The sequence below is a fragment of the Psammomys obesus genome, unplaced genomic scaffold, assembly GCF_907164565.1.
Source record: "Psammomys obesus unplaced genomic scaffold, mPsaObe1.curated_primary_1811, whole genome shotgun sequence".
NCBI classification, from domain to species: domain Eukaryota; kingdom Metazoa; phylum Chordata; class Mammalia; order Rodentia; family Muridae; genus Psammomys; species Psammomys obesus.
The window spans coordinates 6,821,582-6,843,022 of NW_026596162.1; the positions used below are offsets into that span (position 1 = coordinate 6,821,582).

Here is a 21,441-nt window from a genome sequence, read left to right on the forward strand (position 1 = left end):
ACCCATGCACACACAGCACACATGCACACACACACACACACACACACACACACCAGGTAAACTCAACATCAAATTTATATATGATCCCTCCTAACCTGGTGTTCTTTCAATGCCCCCAAACAAACAATTACTCAAGTCAGCAGCCTCAATGTGCTCATCCACACCTCCCTGCCTGATGTCCTATATCCAGTGTCATTGGGCCTTGTGGAGTCGCCTCCTGAAATAGTTCCATATGCTTTTCTCCATGTCACTGTTAACTACTGAGATGTGTATATGTATATGTATATGTATATGTATATGTATATGTATATGTATATGTATATGTATATGTATATGTATATGTATATATACCAAGTGCTTGTAGAATAGTGGTTACTGGTGTAGGCTGTGGAGTTAGCTTTCTGTTAACACTTCACTTTTAATCTGTAAGATAGATTTTAGAATGATCCATGTATTTCATGGGGTGTTAGGGGGAATAAGTGAATCAGTACAGATGATGTGTATGTTGAGCGTTTCTTAATATTGCGATGCTCACCCAGACTATGTTAATAGTGTGTTGGGTCCTTGTCTGTCTCTAGTGGTTTCTCCTCACTGCCAGAAGAATGAGCTTTATCAAACTCAACTTTGTCGCCTCCTTGCTTATAACATGTGAATGGGTTCCTGTTGCTTTTTGGGAAGAGATAAATGAGTCCCTCCAGCATTAGCTGCCCCTTCCCCACCCCATCTTCATCTCTACTGTCATGGGAGTCATCTTAGTCACACCAATGTGTGGTCCTCCTCCCCAGGCCATGAACTCCCCATCTTCTAGTCAGAAGTCACATTCTGGGAGAGGTTTTCTTGAACATCCATCACCCTTTCCAGATTGTTCCTTTGTTTACTTATTCTCAGAGAACAGACGTCCTTCCTTTTGGTGGCCTGATCACAGGCAAGGATTCAGCATATGTTGGTGGATTTATTTAGCTAAATGCCACCAGACTCACAATGCTGAACTAATAATATTTCAATGCATTTTAAGACTTAGGTAAAAACAGTATTTTAGCCTGCAGGCCACTGTAAGTTTGCTTGTTGGAATCCACACCTAAAATCCAAGGAGCTCGGTCCCGCCTCATCATCTGTAAACATGCCACTTTCTATAACCAACAGTCATCAGAGTATGTTAACGAGATGTTCATTTTGCCAGCCCCTCCTTCCACTTCTTGTCCATTTTACTCCCTTCAGAAAAGGTAAACAAGATCCTATCTAATAAACAGCAGCTTTTGACCACAAGGTGGCGACAGTGCTTAAGCGTTAGGACTGAGTATTGCTTCTATTCCAGTGGAGTCAGGAGTGTGCGCTTTAAAAGGCTGTTGTGGATGGAAGTCTGGTAATCTATGGCATTCTGTTTGGGGCCATCGGTGTAAGGATTAATCGGGCCTGAGGCAGTGAGGATGAATGTATAAATCATTGCTCCAAGTAGAACAGAGTCAAGGGAAGAGGGGCGCGGCCTACACCCTTGGGTCAGGAGAGCAGGTCAGCCACCCTCTTCATCGAGAGCAAAGGTGACAGGTAGCTGTAATTCTAGTTCCTGTGACTCCCGTTAACGAAGGGCTGAGATCTGAGGAAAAAGTCAAATATTTAAATTTAATTGCCCAAGTGAAACTAGAGGATTTTGGAAGATGAGCAGGGAAAGGGTGATTGACCCAAAGGCCTCTGTGGGAGCATGCAAACACTGCTTTCTGTCAACCAGTGCCTTCAAAAATAATAGTAATAAAAAGTCCTCTTTCTTAGATTGCTTTCATGGACCCTCATAGCTTTGCAGTAGGTGTAGAAGGCAGGGAAGATATTCTCACAGGTAAAGAAACTGAGGTCCCAGGAGGTGAAGTAGCCTGACTGTGGATGCCATGATTAAGTTCCAAAACCCTTGGGCTCCTGTCTTGTTGCTTAGGAAATATTTTCTGTTTCAGAAGTTTCCAGGTTACTACTGTGTGTCTTCCAGCACCAAGGAAAACACATTCAGGTGCAAACGCTAGGGAGACTTTCTGTCTGGGAGCCAATATGGTGGACGTACTTACTGTCATGGTTTTTGTTTCCTTTGATTCCGTTCCTACCCCCAAGATAAAGAAACCTGCCTTTGTGTCTTCTATTGCTGGTTTTTCCTCACTCCACAGGGACTCAGCACGCTTGAGTTTAGGGCAGCTCAAAATATGGATTATTTAGCAGGGCAAGGGACTTGCTATGTGGCCGGGTTGCTAAGGGTTTTTGGCAAAAACCAGAACCCTTTATTCACTTGGCTCTGAGGGAGGCAAGACTCTGATGAGGGTGGCTTACTAATCTTGATGTCTTAACACCAGCTTGTAATTCGTAAATTGCAGTCATGTTTCCAGTGGCCACACAGGGCCCAGGGAGTGATGCCACCATCTCTGTGGGGTTCTGTCTTCCTATGGACCACCGGGGCCAGAAATGAGCACTGCAGAAAGTTTCCTGGATTGTGGTAGTATCCTTCTGGCTTTAATAGTTAGTACTGAGTGTCTCTCCAAGTCTGCTGAGCACTGTGCCCATGCCATTGCATATAACCTCCTCAGCCAGTCCAGTTACTTTTCACCTTGAATTCAAGGGCCATTCCTTTCAGGCCTGGCTGGACCGCTGTGACCTTGCAGCCCTCTGGTATTCAGAGTACCGCTTCTCACACAGAGAAGCACTGCCACGGTCCGAGCTAAATGCAGTCTTTACTCTTCCTTAGTTCGCTGTCAGTCTCTAAAGTCGGGGCTAGAAGTCTGTATTTCGACGTGTATTTTCTCCTGGTCGATTTCAACCCTCCCGTCACCCTCTGCACTTCCCTGAAAAGTTTCCCTGCGGAGCCTGTGTCTGCTTGGACCCTGTGAATGTGACCTTATTTGGAGACAGGGTCTTTGCAGATGTAATCACATTAAGATGGAGTCACAGGGATGAGGGCCGGCCCTAATCCCTAACCTAATGATGAGCCTATAGAGAAATGTAGAGATAGCAGCAATCCTGGAAAGAAGCAGAGAGCAGACGCATGTAGCTCTGCTCAAAGGATGACAAGGACAGGCACAGCCATGAGATGCTATCACAGAAGCTTGGGGCCCTCAGGTTCTCCCCCTAGCCTCCAAGAAGAAATCAGGCCTGCTGGCACCATGACCTTGACTGCTTGTCTCAGGACCGAGAATGTTACTATGGTACCAGGAAACCCCTTCCCACTCCCTTATTTTTTCCCCCATCTACCATCCCGATTATTTTTATTTCCTTTGTCTATGCACAGAAAGTTATACTTCTTCTACATTGTTTTTAACGCTATTGTGCATACATTGTCTTAGTCACTGTTCTGTTACTGTTATTTATCACTATTACTGTTGTTAACATTATTGGTCAAGGCAGCACCATCTCTCTCAGAATGCTTTCCTTGCCTTCAGTGAAGTAACTGGGTGAGCACGCAGCCTGTCCTTTTCGAAACAACAGGCCCACTCAGTGCCGAGATGGGTGTGTGCCCTAACAAGCCTTCCTCCTGGGTCAGCCATAGAAACTGTAGTGCCTTGATTTCCCTAGGAGACCCTTCAGGGATTCTAGTTATTGCCTGTAGTGGGAATTTTGGTTTATTTTAAAACCCAGTTACGTTATGTGAATATGTTTTTGTTTTAATCCCAGGAGTGGGAGATGGGGCTGTTTCAGATTGTCCACAGCTGCTAACTGTGATTTGTCTCGTGCTCTAGGAGGGAGGCGTGATTTTTGCCAGCTGAAAGATAGTTTCCGTGAGGGTCTGAGTCTGTTTGGAACCTTTCTGAAGGGATAATTGCCAGAGCCTGTAAAGACAGATTGCTGCTTTCCTGCTTGTTGTGGCTATTGTTGCTTTTGCTGCTGTTAGCGGGTTACAGTTTGTTGTAGGTTTTTAAGTAGTCCTGCACAAAGAGACAAGAAGAAATTGAATACACAGATGGTGAAGGGCAAACCTGTCCCAAGGATCCCAATGCTTGTGATGAGCAGGAAGTAATCTAAAGAGCTCTGTCCTTCTCTTTACACCCCAAACTTCTTTCTTGCTTACCTACTATTGGGGAATTGGAAGGGATTGGGCTAGAGAAGGGCGGTAAAAAAGAAAAAAAGAAAGAACTCAATAAAGTAGCCTAAAAAAGTACACCTACAATTGCAAACAATGTTCTGTAGCCTGACTACTCCAACTGCCCAGGGCACCCAGCTTTCCCTGAAACACAGTGAGATTTCCGGTGTTCCCGGTAAACCTCTTTGATGCTGAAATCAATTCCAGTCAGTTTCCACCTTCTGTACCAAAAAAGTCCAATTGCCATGGGAGAATATTCATGTTCTTCCTAGAGATGGTCATGTTTGAGAAAGCTGATAGACGCCATAGTGCTTCTGTCTCGATACCTCGACCTAAGGTTCACGGTGTTCTCCGTCCTTCGTGTCATTGGCTTGGATACTTTCGTTCCGCCTTTATTTTAACTAAGCAATTATTACTAGTTGGTAATTCACCATCGCCATCACTCCTTTTAAAAAATTAGTTTTGTAGATGCGGCACTTTGCTTGTATCCCAGGCTGGTCTTGAATTCAGAGCAGTCTCCACGCTTTGGCCCCGCAAGCACCAGGAACATGGGTGTGTAGCACCATGGGCACACGCTTCTTACATTTTTAAAGAGCCTGCGTCTTCAGCCACACTTGCACACACCCCGGTTTCTTCTCCATCGTCTCTTCGGTCTCATTCTCCCTCAGGCCTCAGTTTCTCTTAACGCAACATCACATGCTGGTCCATTCAGAGGAGGTCTTGCTTGGTCTACTTTTTGTTGTAAGCAGTTAAAATTTACTATGGGTTTATCTTCTGGTAATGCTGCTGTTAATCCTCAGCAGCTGTATAACCAAATCACCACACAGAGACTGGGTTTTTAGTTAACCTAGAACACAGTGCTGGGCAATATTTACTCCCTCCTAAACCTCCGAGCCCTCAGTTTCCTAACATTTAGATTTCCCACATTATACTTGCTTTTTGTGAAATCTTAGGTCTGGTTCATGCTCCAAGTCCTCCAAGTTCTCTCCTCCAGCTCTGCTCTCCTGGCTTTCTTCTCGTCCCTTCTCCTCCCACTCATCTCCTGACTTCTGGCTCCTCCCCTCTTTCCTGTCCTCTGGCTCCTCCCATTGCACAACATTGTATCTAGTTGTCTTATTTTGTCCTGTTTACACAGAGTTGAGACAGGATGCTTATAATGAGTATCACAATGCAATATCCGGATTGAAACCAGAGAGTTGGGGGTGGGGAAATCAGCATTTGAATTAACAAGGGTAAGGCATATACATTTTAAAAGACTATTATACCAACATTTCCCCCTTTAAGTCCAATAAAAGGCTCCTTTTCTTTCAATACAATAATAATTATGAAATTATGAAAACTTTTAGGTAAAATCTACATGTGCAATGTCTAGCCATGTGTATTTAGCACATGGAGAGGGTATCTTAGGAGAAAGTATCTGATTATCCTATCTATCTTGACAAGTTTGAAGTTCTATACCTAAATTAACTTTTATCCTTATTGGTATTACCTATATGAAAAGATTTCTTTACTTCTAAACAACTTAAGCTTAAATGTGGTACTGTAACTATTTGGTCTTCAACCCCATCAGAGACTTGAGAAGGAATAAAATTAGTTATGAGAGTAAATAGGAAGTGCATGTTAGCAGCTTCCAAAAAATAAAAATTGACAGAGACAGTTTGCTGCTGAACAGTCACCCATAACTCTCTATAACATTGGAGCATCATCTCATCTAGCCTTTCCACACAGATGAGTTAGATGTGGAATCTTGGGTAATAGATATTTCCTGTAATTAGTGTTCCATTGTCTTCTGGCTCCTGTTAGTAATGAGACATTTTGGAAGGTTCAAATTGTCCTCTTCTTGAAAGCAGTCTTCCCCGTCTACTTAAAGGCAAGTTGATGCCCACAGAGGGTGCCAATGAAGGGTTTGATCCAACTGTGGTGAGGGTGGTTATGTGGGCTAGAAAGAGTTCTAGCAGCTCAGAAACAGTGCTGCTGACGGGTGTAGAAGTGAGTCTGGCGAGAGAAAGAGAGGGAGTGAAGGACGAGGAAGAAGATTAATGAGATTACAGCACATTGGTTGCTACAACCTGGGTATGAATGCATGTCATTCATTATTGACTCTTTGCCATTCACTTTGTTATACATTCCAAGGAAGAATTGCAACAGAAGCCTGGAAGATGCCTTCGTGGGCAAAGGTTCTTGCCACCAAGCACATTAACATGAGCTGGAGCTCTGGTACTAATGGTGGAAGGACAGAAACAATTTCTACAGGCTGTCCTCTGAACTCCACCATGTACTTGGGCAAATGTGCATCCCCAGGCACAGACAGACTGACACACACACACACACACACACACACACACACACAGCTGTGAGGCCTATCAATCACAGTAATGACCAGCACAGCATGATAACCCTAAGGGCACAGTACTGGTACCAGCTGCCCAGGGCTAGTGAAGTCATGGATCTTGGAGGAGAACCTACCACCACCACATCACTAAACCAGCATAGTCCTTAACTACATTCAAAACATTTGCCCTTATCCCCACAGTTACGTGTAATCTTCACCTCTCATTAAGGAAACTTCTCTTCATAACAGACAGACACCATCACAGAAAACCATAACCAATAAAATACAGAGTTGTAGAGCCCAATCCCAGTGGCTACCTCTACAAATCAGCTGCTGAAGAAGGCTCGGGGAACATTGTGGAAGAGGGGGCGGAAAGACTGTAAGAGCCAGGGGATCTGGGAGTTCACTGTGAAACTGTCTCCTAGTAACATCAGAAGTTATACCCATAAAGTCTCACCATGAAACTAAGGAATGCTGAGAGTGGAAGAAATAGACTTTCTCGGGGAAGAGCACACCAATTGTTTATCCAATGCTCAGCCCTGAAAACACACACACAAGTAACATTATAGAGACTGAGCACACTATATTCAGGAACACACACACACACACACACACACACACACACACACACACACGCATGTAACAATTAATGAAAAAAGAGACCATGGCTCTGAAAGAGAGCTGGGAGAGGTCAGAGAATCACAGATAAGCAGGAGTTACTAGGCCTTTGTCTTCCCGAGCCGCAGCTGGCTCCTGCCTGTCTGGCACACTCACTTCATCTTACAGTTGAAAAGTCACAGACAGTCTTCTGTGTGCCTGAGCCCACTACCGGAAAAGAAGGAACTTTCAAGCCCAGAATATAAATTAGATAAAAAGCTTTGAATCCATAGGCAACACGATGGAGAATCTGGGAAGGGGACTCTAGACACTGGGAAGATTATATCTTCCCAAAGGGCTCAGCCAATGAGGAACTCGGGCTGGAAGGCAGGGAAATGTGATTAGGAAAATTAAAACCGTTTCTTTGTGCCAAATTGAGGCACCAATCATTTTGCAAAAGGGCTATAGGAGTGTGGGAAAACCCCACAGTGTTGCCTATTTTCTGGGACATTTAGAGGGCAAATGGAGATGGTTAGCACAAGAGACACAGAGTGTATGGTCGGAATGACTGGGGGTGAGCGCTAGTGTGCAAAACTCAAAATGCAATGAGGGTTTACAGGTTGAAATCATGCAGATCACAAGATCCAGAGAGCAAAGTGCTATTTGATAAACACGTTCAGTGACAAGAAGCTAGATCTGTATTTCTGAGAGTGCCTTGAGGCTTGAGAGTAAAGCCGTGGCCCTGTAGGCCCTACAGATATTTACAACTTGGGGTTGGAATTCCAGGGAGCTTCCTGTAGAAAGAAAGATGGGTAAGAACTCCCTTTAAGCGATTCATCAGGTCTAAAATGCCAAATCCAAAGATAATATGGCAAGTCTGCATTGTTGATACTTTCCCTGGAATTGTGGCACAAATAGCAAGAATCCTCCTCTTGGAGCAAGATGTGAAAGCCTAGGCCTCACATTATTTCTAGAAATAATTTCCCCAAGTATGTAGTATTGCATGCAACTGGAAAAAAATAGCACACCAGTTTTTCCTTAACCTAATAGAGTGTGTGTGTATATGTGTGTATGCATTAATGTGTGTGTGTTTGTGTGTGTATGCATGCGTATATGCGTGTGTGTGTGTGTGTGTGTGTGTGTGTGTGTAGCCAGCCTCATTTTTAACCTCCACGTGTCAAACATGCCAGGCAGGGGTTATCCACCTGATTGAGCACAGAAACAACCATGCCACAGCTTGTGCAGTCCTGTCACATGGCTTTAGAGTGTTAGCTAATACAGTGAAGTGAGAGACAAGTAGAGGCATCCTTGTTAGAAAGGGGAGTGGCAGACTGCCTTTCTTTGCATATCAGGAAAACAGCGTTGGTGGGAAAATGAGGCAAAGATAAAGTAACACAACAACATGCTAAATTAGCATATTGAAATGATGTATAAATTTGAAGTGCTTTGAAAAGATGATCATGCGCATCACAGTGCAATGTACACATCTAAGCATAAATCTAATAAATCTGCAAAATCGAGGAAAACTCTAAAGCATTTTTGCAAGGCTTAACAATACTTACAGACAATTGGGAAGCACTCTCCACTCTACCTTCCTTGAGACAAGGTCTCACGTAGCCAAGCCTGGCTTTGGACTTGCCTTGCAGTTGAGGATGACCTTGTACTTCTGATCCTCTTGTCTCGGCCTCCCTGGGGCTGGATTATGGGGATGTGCCTCTGTGCCTGGCTTTCATGCTCTCCTATTGAATAGGAAAAACTTTGACACCACAGTAATGTTATCTTCCCCTAAATTTCCTAGAGATTTAATGTACCCCTTGGTCACAAGCCTCCTCAGGGCTGTGAGAGGGATTGGTAGGATCTATGCTAACTCTGGCGTCCGAAGCAGAACAGTCCGGCTTCTCATTGGTGCTGAACTCGCTTGAACCACAGCCATTTCTGGGGATGAGATGATTTCTGATCTTACTATGAGCAAATGTCAGATGAAGAAGGTGATGCCCAAACAGAAGAAACCCAGCCCTTAGAGACAAAAGAAGTGGAGCCAGAACCAACTGAAGACAAAGATGTGGGAGTTGATGAAGAGGACAGTAGGAAAAATGATGCTTCTGATGGCTTAGACGACTTGAACTTCTTTAATCAAAGGAAAAAGAAGAAAAGCACAAAAAAGGTATTTGATATTGATGAAGCTGGAGACGGTGCAAAGGATCTTAAGATTGAAAGTGATGCTCAAGAGTTAGCCGAGCCAGAAGATGACCTTGACATTATGCTTGGCAATAAAAAGAAGAAAAAGAAGAATGTCAAAATCCTAGAAGAAGATGAAATACTAGACAAAGATGAAGTTTTAGAAGATGAAGATAGCAAAAAGGGTGATGCCATTTCATTCAGTAAGCAGACTGGGCCAGCTTGGGCAGGCTCAGAAAGAGACTACTCATATTTTTCAACATCATGAGAGAAAAGAACCTGGATCTGGTTGCTGGAGAGAAGAGGAAATTTGTTCTGAAACCTCCACAGGTTGCCCAAGTAGGAACCAAGGAAACTTCTTTTGTCAATTTTACAGATATCTGTAAACCATTTCATTGTCAACCCAAACATCTCCTCACATTTTTCTTGGTAATTGGGTACAAGTGGTTCTATAGATGATAATAACCAATTTGTAATCAAAGGAGGATTCCAGCAGAAACAGATGGAAAATGTTTTGAGAAGGTATATCAATAAGTATGTCACCTGTCACACATGCCATTCCCTGGAAACAGTCCTACAGAAGGACACCGGGCTCTAGTTCTTACAGTGTGGAACTTGATATTCTCCATGCTGTTGCCAGTATCAAAACTGGCTTCCACACTGTCACAGCAGAGTGAGCACAGCTCCGCCCCAAAGCTAACTAATTTGCTAATCACCATTGATTTTTTCCAAAATGTGGTGCAGAGTTGGCTGGACAGGTTACCCTCAGAGTGGGTGTGCCAGTGAGTTAAAAACAAGATAGAAAAGCTGCCAGGTTCTTTGGTGAGTGATTGATCCGAAAGCCTTGCAAAGTGCCAATACTCAAGCTCTTGACATACTTGGGGCCTACTTTAACATCTGTCAGAGCATGATGGGGTAAGGAGGTGCTTTTTAATATCATCCACAGACTTCTGTAAAGTGCAAGATAAATTAAAGTTATTATAACAGTAAAAACGAACAAACAAAAAAACCAAACCTCCTCAGATTTTCCTTCCCTGAAATGAGATGTGTAGATTTGAAAGTTTATAGGAAAGGGTAAGGACATGAGAACAATCAGGAAATATTTGGAAAGGCCAAATTGTCACACAAGTTGAATCCTGTTATGTTTCAGCAAAAATGCCATAAATCCTCCAGGCTAAAGTTGTGAGATGCTGGCTGAGGAGAAGATCTTATGTCAGAGCATCAGTGCAATCCCCAGCAGAGCCAGCTTTCATGTCAGAGGGGAAGCCCTGGCTTCTAAAGCTGCTATGAAGAAAAGATAAAAATTGGATTAAAATAGTTTAAACTCAAGGATAAATCACAAATGCATACACACACACACACACACACACACACACACACACACACCAAGCATGCATGTAATCCCAGCACTGGGAAGGGGGGGGGGAGAGGCAGATTTCTGGGCCTCACTAGCAAGCTCTCCTAGTTTAATTGGTGTATCCTCAATCTGTGAGATACCCTCTCTCAAGAACCAGGATGGACAGCACCTGAGGAGTGACAGCTGAGGTTTTCACCTTTTTTCAAATGGTTTTAAACCCTCAATTTTTTTCATGTTATGTTATGTTGATTAGGACAATTTTGTGTCAGCTTTGTGGAAATGACATCATTATTTCATTAGTAGGCATAATGATCTCTTTAGGTTTCAGATTATGGAATCATCTCTCTATCATAGTACATGAAAAACATCTGTATGCTGTGGATGAAGGTGGAATTCTTTGGAAAATCTTTTGAATAAAACATGAGATGGTCATATGGATTTATTTTGCTTAAACTTATTTCTGTAATAATTTATGCTAACAAAGTTACTTCTGTTCTTAGTCATCATAACAGGGATAAGCATTATCCCTGTTATGGTATGTAATTCTTTTAATGCACAGAAGATATATTATTCTTTTAATTCATAAACATCTTGTTCAGAGCCTTTGCATTGTCTCATTATGTTATATTAGATTTCTTTTTTTTTTCTTTCTCTTGTTGCGGTATCAAGATTCTACAATCCTTTCAGATTTGAAATAGAAGCTGTCCATATTTTTCTTTATTTTGGAATAGTTTTATTCATTTTGGAATTATTTATATCTTCCCTGCGTCTTTGGTAGCATGAACTCTAAAATTCATCTGAATCTAGTATCTTATTTGGGGGTAGTTCTCTGAAAACACTCATTTTCCCCTTAAGGGATTATTTTCTGTGTTAAGTTCCTATTGCTTTTTAATTTACCCTGTTAGTTAGTTCTGTTAGGAACTGTCCTTCTTTAGCTAGATTCTAAAATACGTTAATACAGAGTTGTATGCAGGCATCTCTTCTCTGCCTATCCACAGTTCTCGTCCTATGGTATAGGCTCAGGTTCTACACTTTCCTCTGCACATACTTGTAGGACATTTAAAAGCAAAATTCTTGGCTTTAACATCAATTCTACTTTAGAAAGACATTTATTTATTCATCTATCTATCTATCTCTCTATCTATCTATCTATCTATCTTGTTGTCGGGGGGAGGGTGAAAACATTCTCTGCCTGTGGAAGGCAGAAGACAACTTTGCAGACTGAGTTTTCTTCATCCACCATGCGAGTTCTGGGTCTCAAACTTAGGTCACCAGGCTCAAGAAGCAGGAGCCATTCCCTGCTGAGCCATCTTACCTGCCTCATAAATTCAACTGAAAAATTTTTTATTTATTATTTTTGCTTTTATTTCTATTAATCAATTGTTTGTTTTCTCTTTAATTTTTTTCCTTTTGAGTGAAAATTATTTATTTAGTTTAGTCCATTTGCCTTGTTGGAGCTGTTGTACATTTAAATGTTAATATGAAGATAGATGTCTTTTGAAGAGACTTGAAACTACTGTTTCATCTTACAAACATGGCAGTGTGATAATTCTGTTTATAGAATGAGTCTGAGAGAATTCACGTTAAAGTCTGACTCATCTGTCAGAGGGAAAACTGTAGCTTGTAGGAAGTAGGTGGCTTTCTATGGAAACTCAAAATGCAGATGCCCACGTTTCTATTATTTCTCCTTGAGGATAGTTTCAGATTTCATTTCCTAAAACTCTCATTCCAAAGAAGTACATGTCTCCATGGAGCATTTTTCACAAGCCTCACTGTACGTCCCCTAATATTCCTTACTAAAACGACATGCAAGCTTTGAGACTGACCAAAAGAGCATTCCCCTTTTGACCAGCTACTTTCCCAACTTCCACCAATTTTGTTCAGAATCATTTAAGGTTTTTTTTTTTTATGTGTAAACATGATTCCTTTTAATTGGAGAGAGCTGGCCCAGAGTTTCCAAAATGAAATTTAAGCTTAGACAAAGAACACTTGGGACAGAAAGGTTAATTCTTCACAAGCCACTGAAAACAGAGGACATGAACTTCAGTCTATGACCTTAGCATTCACAGCTCCTGCTGGGCAACTGAAGGGCCATTCTTCATTGTTCTTCCATGACTCAGCCCTGGTTTGTGGATACATGTAGATGAGAGCGACACAGCAGGGCCCCTCTGCACCGGAAGGGTTTAAGATTATTTATACATCCTTTTGTGCCTCTCACCCGTGATTTAGACCTTCCTCATTGTGGCGTTTGTTTATGCTACTCAGGTCGAGAAGTTACATGCCACTCCTTAGCATCTCCTTTTCGGTGGAAAAGAAGGTGGTGGGGGATGGGGGTAGGACTAGAACCTTCTACCCTGATGACATGAACAAAGAACTCAGGGACTGTGGGAACCTGGGGAGGGGGAGAGATGACTCCTTCTATAGCTGATGGGAAGTGTAGAACAGGTGCTCCCATGTCAGGGAGAGAAGGTACCAAGTCCAAGACCCCAGGGTCAGAGAGCCAGGTAGAAGTATGGGGTGATTCATGAGTGCTGATGAAGAAGAACTTTAGGGTTGGAAGTGGTAACTTGTGGCAGGTGGAAGAAGCCAAATATGAGTGAGCGTGGCCTGGGAACATAGATTAAATTGGTACTGGATGCCATGCTCTACCATGGAAGCAGTCACAGCCATAGGACAAGCAAAGGTCATAAACATACTGGGGACATCAGGGAGTCAGGTTAGAGCAAAGCCAGTGCATCCGGGCTGTAGGCTTCAAACGCTATATCAGGTGACAGTCTTAGCCGGTGGGCTGGGGAAAGTTAGCTAAATTAATACATCCCAAAGGGTTTACCTGGTTAGTTAAAAGGATGTTAGGCTAGATGCAGATAGCTATTAAGGAGGCTAGCACGAACCCTTTCTAGGAGATAAGCATTTTTTCAGCTTCTACCAACAGGTGAGAACATGTGTATTTGTACGTGGATGCTCTGCCTCTTTAATTCACACAGCGTCCTTCAGTTTCACCCTCATTGCCGCAAATGACAAGATTTCATTCTTTCAATGACTGTATTACACGCCTCATCTTTCAGTTTTTGTTTATTTGGTGGAAGTTTTCTGATACAGGGTCTAGCTATGCAGCCCAGGTCAATGGGGGACTCACTATTATTCTGCCCCTGACCCTCGGGTACTAAGATTAGTGTGAGGCCGCCATCCCTGGCCTCCATTTTGTGTGAACACCACACTTTCTTTATCCATTTATCCACTGATGGGCATATCCCATATTTTGTAAATAGCAGTTTTCCCAGGTCAGAGAGAAACGCCTCAGGGTTCTTATAAAGGGACCTCCACGGAGAACAGAACAGCTGCGTAGAAATGTAGCTGCTTGCTCCATGCTCTGTCCTCCTCCAGGACCCCCTTTCTCAGTTCCTCCCATGCCCTTCCTGTCATTACCTCTTTTGTGTGACCCAGTGAATGGAGACTCTTCAGTCTCATTGAATTTGATGTAATACCCACAGAAAACAGAGAGTAAGGCAGAGGGGAGATGTTGGTCATGGAACAGCCAGGTTCCTTCTGTGGCTGCCCATTATCCAGGGCGAGAATATAGCTTGAGAATTACCATTAATAAAATCACACAGTCTGCTTGAATAGGTCTTGAACAACCTCTATTTGTGCACACACAAATGCTAACTAAATGAGGTGATGGAAATGATAATTTTTTTACTATCACCAAAACATCATATATCACTTCACAAACTCATAATTTTTTATTTTAATTTCTATTCATTCATTTTACATCCTGGATGTAGCCCTCTCTCTGCTCTCCTTTCCGTTCTATCTTCCTTCCCTGTTTTCCCTATCCCCTCCCCTCCTCTACTTCTCAGAGCCATCCCCACCCACCTACCCATCATATCAAATCAAATCAGGACTGAGTGCATCCTCTCCCTCTGTGGCCTGGTGAGGTAGCCCCACCAGGGAAAAGTAATCAAAAAGCAAGCAACAGATTCCCCTTACTCGGGAACCCATATGAAGACTCAGCTGCCCATCAGCGACACCTGTGCAAGGGGATTTGTCATCTTATACCTCTATTAAGCTGGAGAGGAAGAAAAAAAAAACATTCAAGGAAGAGTCAGGACTAGGGAAAAGGTGGTAGGCCAGGATTTTCCTGCCTCAGAAGCAGGGAGCACAGGAGCTGAATTGAAGCCTTGTTGAAGGCCAGGGCTTGTCACGGGGGCAGAGAAAATTCCAATTTCACGGGCAGATAATCAGTGACAGGCACTGCAAAACAGAGGGGTGAAAGAGCAAATGAGGTGCTGTTTTCTACCAGAACTGGTACGATGCTGTGCATCACTGTCGACTTGCGCTCACACTTCTCCACCCTGTTCCTTCCTCTGCACATATGGTGTATGGGACCAGACCTACTGGGCTACTATTTACCCATTAGATTCGTTAATTAACTTATTTTGGAGCACGCCTGTAGGAGAAGGCAGGCACATGTGCCTGTGTGGATGTCAGAGGCACAGGTCAGGTGTTAGTCCTCGCCTTCCACCTTGTGGCTGGGCTTCACTGTTGCTCTTTTATAGCTGCTTATGCAGACTAGGTGGTCCTCCGACTTTCAGAAGTCTCCTGTCTCCACTTCCCATCTCTCCATCAATCAGTGTTGGGACAGCAGATGCATTGGGCACTTTTTAAAACGTGAGTTCTGAGGATTCAAATGAGGGTCCTCACCCTTCTGTGGACAGCATGTTTATCCGCCAAGCCACCCAGCCCATGTGATTTTGTTTTAAACTAAGTAGTCAGTGGGATGGTCAGCTGAGAATCAAAGGAATTGGGGTAGAGAAAAAGCTTGCTGTAAAAAGATCTGCTGTGGGTGTGCCCGTCTGCTTTTATTTTTGTGTGCCATCGTGTCGTTTTATGCTCATTGCTTTGAAAATAACGTCAACTACACCCCTCTCTAGGACGGCTTAATTGATTGATTAGTTAAGCTGTTGGTTCGTTATGGGTATTTGGCTTGCATGTAGGTCTGAATTCCACATGTGCTCACAGTGCCCACAGAGGTCGCAGGGGCATCAGGTCCCCCTGGAACCAGAGCTATAGAGAGTTGTAAGCTAGTACGTGGGTGCCGAGAACGATGTGGGTGGCCGGGAATCCAGGTCCTGGAAGAGCAGCCGAAGTTCTCTTAAGCACAGGGCTACCTCTCCAGTCCCTCCCACCTTAGAGGCGAAGGGTATTCCTTGCACATCCCTCAAGGGCAGGGATAGGGTATCAAGCCAGTAAGAACAATTCTGAGATCTGGAGGTCAAGGTGGTCTGTTCCCGGCATGGGACTTGCTGACGCCTGGGTAGATCAGGCTGAAGTTTAGAGCAGCTGGAGGGAAGGGTGGTCTCGACATCCTTGGGGAACCTTTAAAGCATTTAGCAGTTGTTCATCACTGCCTCCCTGGTGCAGTGACCCAAACTTGTGGGGTTGAGGTGGGAAGCAGGGAGCAGGGTCAACCAAGAAGGGATAGGACCTAGTGGGCAGAACCTTAGGACCAGGAGGACAGTACTCGCCCAGGCCCTGCTGAGAGAAGGGTTTTCCTAGCAAGAACTTTCAGGAGCTTTTCAGAAAACTGATTCTTGGTTGTTCCAACTCTGCTCTTTTCCAGGAAAAAAAAAAAATATATATATATATATATATAGTATAGAGGCCAAAGAGAGGAAGTCTTAGCTGTCTCTTATAAGGTGTCTGCTACGTCATAAGACATTGTCCTGTAGAGTTTGGAGCATCAGTCTTGACTGTAAGAAGATGCTGTCTGATTTTCCAATTGCTCTGTACCCAGAAGTAGGAGAGCTAGGAAGGACACTGTCATATCCCCCTCTCTGGTCTTCTTCTAGAAGCTCAAAGTAATGGCAAAGCTGAGTTCAGAGGAGTAATGAGTCCTTTGATTTGTGCTCATTTTAGCTCAGTGTCTGATCCCTAATCCATTTCCTTGTTTTCACAACAAGTCGGTTTTCACAGGGAGCCCAAGCTCACCCATATTTCTAATCCTGCTTGATTTTGATTGGCACAATGACAATGAAACAGTTCATGTTAATTCTGTGAACTTAACATTACTTTGACCAGTAATATTGTAATCAGCCCGGGGAATCCCAGTGGGGGATGTTTAGATTCAGCAAAAATTCATGTGCCTGCTTTTTTGTAATTTCAGAATAGTCGCAACATATTTATGTACTTATTACAATAGGACTTGGGAGATAGAGAGATGATGATCAAAGGTCAAGAGGCCTCCACTAGGCAGGAAGGATTTTTTTTATTACATTATACACAATAATAATAATAATAATAATAATAATAATAATATGATGGTATAATTAATGGTAGAAAATCAAACATTTCAAAATCACTAAAAGTAAATTACAAATGTTCTTGATGCAGTATTTGGGGTGGTGGATACTACTGAGCTTGATTTAATTATTACACACAGTTTTCAGAAGTCACATCTCTGTAGATTCTGAGTTGGAACACTTTTAGTCAATTTATCATAGAAAGAAAACCCCAAATGCTAAAAACTTTGTGCAATGCGATTGGTAAATGCCTTACCAATCTCAGTTTATAGCGTGCAGCCTTTTAACAAGCTTCTGGTTTAGTCACTGTTTTGAATTTTTTTGTTACTGTGTATGTGCATGGCATGCCATCTCTCCAGCCCCTGATTTAGCCACTCCTCATAGTCCTGTCACCGTGACGTGTTAGAGCTTGGAGAGAGATACGGAACTGCAGGTCACATAGCCGGTAGAGATGAGGCTCAACACTGAACCCTTGCAGACAAGACTGAAATAGTGGTTTTGCTTTTTTCATATACAAATAATTCCCAGGGGTTGGAGAATGCTTGTTTGGCATGCACAGGACCGGGGGCTCAGTCCTGGACACTGCTAAATGAAAACGAGATGTTCTGAATCCTGGGAAAGCTGCAGGAATAACAGGAGCACACACGGCTTGCTGAGGTTCCCTCACTGAAACACAAGTCCGTAATACCTGTAACATGTTGCTTTAGCTTAGAATACCTGATGACACCGGACAATAGCTCTGCTAAGAGTGGGACTTTTTTTCCTTAGAGAACATCAGAGTATTTATCAACTCGAATACATTGAACTCTGATTCAATTAGCTTAATTTACCATCTGTATTTCCATGTTGACAGTTGACCCAACAATGCCCTTGATTATTTCCTTTGAGATGGGATCCAGCTCAGGGCCAGGCCTCTGTGCCCAGCTGCCACGTCTCTCTGCCTGCTGTAATTGAAAACATTTCAGTGACCTCTCTTTATCTTTTTTTAACAATGCCCCCTTTGCAGAACGTGTTTCCCCTGCCTTTGAAAACAAGAACACACATTTCTTCACGTTGTATTTGTCTATTCAAGATGACCCCGCGACCATCTCAGGGTCTCCTTTCTGGGACCCCTGGTGTCTTTGCTCCATATTCATGAGGCTAGCTTTGACAGCCTCAGTTGGTCATGGGATTGGCTGCTTTCTCCCTGTAATGATCTTTCTTTCTTTCTTTCTTTCTTTCTTTCTTTCTTTCTTTCTTTCTTTCTTTCTTTCTTTCTCTTTCTTTCTTTCTTTCTTTCTTTCTTTCTTTCTTTCTTTCTCTTTCCTTCCTCCCTTTCTTTCTTTCTTTCTTTTTCTTTCTTTCTTTCTCTTCCTTCCTTCCTTCCTTCCTTCCTTCCTTCCTTCCTTCCTTCCTTCCTTCCTTTCTTTTTCTTGTAACCAAGCAGCAGTCAGTAGGAGATTGAAGTGTGTTTGTGTGTTTTTTTCCCTGCCATAGAGAGGTGAGGGGCATGGAATGATTTTTAAAAGGAGGGGAGGGGTGAGATTCTGATATATCATCAACTTAATTGGGAAGGCTGGAGGGTGGACAGGGAATGAGAGAAGAAAAGCCGATCCATTATTCAGCTAACTGACACAAGATTGTTCACATTCCCAGATATGTGGAGGAACTTAAATCACATGGCGTCAGGTCCACCAGGGCTGCTATACTTTATTTCAGAGGCTCCCAACCTTCCTGATGCTTCAGCTGTTTAATATAGTCCCTCATGCTGTGGTGACCTCTAACCATAAAATTATTTTATTGTTACTTCATAACTGTAAGTTCGCTACTGTTAGGAACTGTAATGTAACTAGGACATCTCACATGTGACCCCCCCAAAGGGGTCCTGACCCACAGGTTGAGAACCACTGTCCTATTTCCATATGAACCTTTCAGGCTCTTAACCCTAATCAGTGCAGAAGTGTCGTGTACTAATCTAGATGAACTAACCTCCCACCCCAAAGCTTTCTCCACTTATGCTATTCCAACCAGTGTGAATTCTGAGTAAACAGCCTGGGTTCTGATGACTCAAGCTTGCGTTTGTGAATTATGACATGGCCAAGGCCTGCCCTGAAAGAAAAAGGAGTGGAACCCACCCTTGTGGCCATTTTTGAGGGTAAAATATATTTAAAACATGTCTTTGGTCAGACTTGAGGAGAGGGCAGCGCCTCCCTGAAGGCTAACAGATGGCAACCACGAGGGAAGTCTGGCCGGGTTTGCATTAGGGTCTGGAGGAAGCCACAGGGAAAGGCTGACGGGGTATGTGAAAATGACAAGATAGATGCAGTATTCTAGCACAATGTACCTCAGTGGAAGAGTGCTTGAACAGCAAGCATGAGGTCATCGGCTCAGTCCCAGGTATCAGCCAAAGTGTAGGGGTAAAGGATAGGGAGAGAGAGAGAGAGAAAGCTATTCTATTCAGCACTCTTGGGATACTGAAGAGAATTGGTCACGAGTTGCACGCCCTGCCCAGCCCAGGCTAGAGCTGAACATTTTGACTCTGTAGAGGGAGAAGCCACGCTCACGCACATACTCACATGTGACCGAAGGGAGGCATCTAAAAAAGAAAAGACAAAAATAATTCAGGTAGAGATGGTTATAGAGAAAAGTTAGAAGAGAGCTGTGTGAAGTATGGATATAGCCTCTGTGCTGAGCACCAAACTTGCCTTTGATCGAGACTGTAAATTTTAAAAAATTTAAAAAAAAAGGTCAGTCATCTACAAAAACCTAATTTCCATAAGAAAAAAAATATTTAAAAAAAAAAACAGAAAAAGTGTATCGATTTCTTAGGAGAAACAAAACATAAATATGAATATATCCTTGTAATTTGTTCATGAGTAATAAGCCTGTTCCTCTAGCCATCCTCCTATCCAGTTTTGTTCTCATCTTTTTACCTGTTGGCGCCACGATTCAAAGTCTGCAATGCTGTGAGGTGGGAAAGTCCTGAGGTCAAGCTGGGTAACGAACGTACTAGCATGTTGAGACAGTGCCTGGGGTGATTAATATTAGACTCACATAAAAACATGAACACTGAATCCAGAGGCGGGCTCTGTCTGTCTGTACTGTCTTTGCAAAGCAAAGCCTGGAGTCCTTCAGGAGCCATGAGCTGTGGACATGCCGTTAAACCTGAAAACTGTGAAAAGAAAGACCAAATCCCCGACTGTCTAATTGAAGCTTTATTCAGTACTGGTCAGGACGGGAGACACCGGCCAGGTCTGTACCCAGGATTCCCTGGGAACGGCATTGAACTGGATTAGTCGACGTATAAAGGCAGAACCCGAAGGGTAGGTACTTCCTGTCTTCATCCAATTGGAGGCAAGCATACACCCTGACATGCTAGGAAGTGGGTATCTCCCTCATACGTGAGATCGAGCACGTCTTGTGCAGTTGGGGCGACCACGCTTGCTCGGGAAGCTGTCTGTCCTTGCGAGACTGGGGCTTGCGGATTAGCGCTAATTCTCACACACACCGCGTGGAGATCACAGTTATCCAGCTGCAGGACAGGCAGCTTGCTGTGAGCCGCCAGTCGGAAAGTCCTCTGCAGACTCATCTTCTGGAAGCTCAGTAGCAGGCCGGGCCCTGTGGAGCCTGGGGATGGGGCCTGGCTGTGGCAGTGAGCCTTTGACGGTGTGCTTTGGGTTGGTCTAGTCTAGTTTCTTCTACTTCCTGGTCTTCCGCCACGGACAGAATTCTCCATGCCTTCCTTATTGTGATGGACCGCAGCCCTCTGAAACCATGGCCTTCAGCAAAGCTTATTCCCCCCCCCCCCCCCCTCAACTTGTTTCTGTCAGGTATTGTCCACAGTGGTGCAAAAATAACTAACGTGTGATGGAAATGATACAGCAATAGCTTATGGGCATCCTGTCCTTTGAAGAGATTTTTGTTTTTATCATATTTAAGGACCCTCTTCCCAGCACTCACACCGGGTGGCTCGCAAACACCTTTATTCTAATCCCAGGGGGTCAGACTCCCTATTCTGGCCTCCACGACACAGATAGATACACACAAATAAAAGAAAATAAATGTGTTTAAAGGTTCCGCAAAGCCCTATTTGCTTTAAAAAGTTTCTTCCAGTGTGGGGTTGGTGGTGGTGGGGACACAAGAGGAGGTGGGATCATTCTTTTGATTATCCACTGAACAGACATGAAATGATCTCATGCTTAAACCACATAAGAAGGCAGAGATGAACTCATGGTCCAAGACGCCTTAGATAGGAGATATACGATAGATGTTTATGCCGGAACATAACAGTGTTTAACGTGTTCGAGGAAGGTTTTAAATTATCCTAAAACTTTGTTTTTATGGCATTGGGCCAAGCCTTCATTAGCATTCCTATGCCACAGGCTGGTTGGTGGAAGAATTGGTTTCAGCTCACCCCGCTTCAGTTTTTCTATTTTTTCCATGGACCACAAGGGGGCACTGTGTTCAGCATCTCTGAGCAGTCTCTCAGAGAACAGGGTATAGATGAGCAAAAGGCACCAAAGAGCTTGTGACTGAAGAGAAGGAGTACTGATTCTCTGCCCTTGGAGGATGACAAGGAACTCTTGGGAGCGCCTTCCCAACGGGATCCGCCGACTGAAATGGGCCAACATCCCCACATTTACCTCGGTTG

The 21,441-nt window shown here is 43.5% G+C and overlaps 1 pseudogene; it reads left to right on the plus strand.

Annotated features, from left to right (window-relative positions):
- The first annotated feature begins 8,949 nt into the window (after positions 1-8,949).
- Positions 8,950-9,859, plus strand: LOC129667450 (eukaryotic translation initiation factor 2 subunit 2-like; annotated as a pseudogene).
- The last annotated feature ends 11,582 nt before the right edge of the window (positions 9,860-21,441 follow it).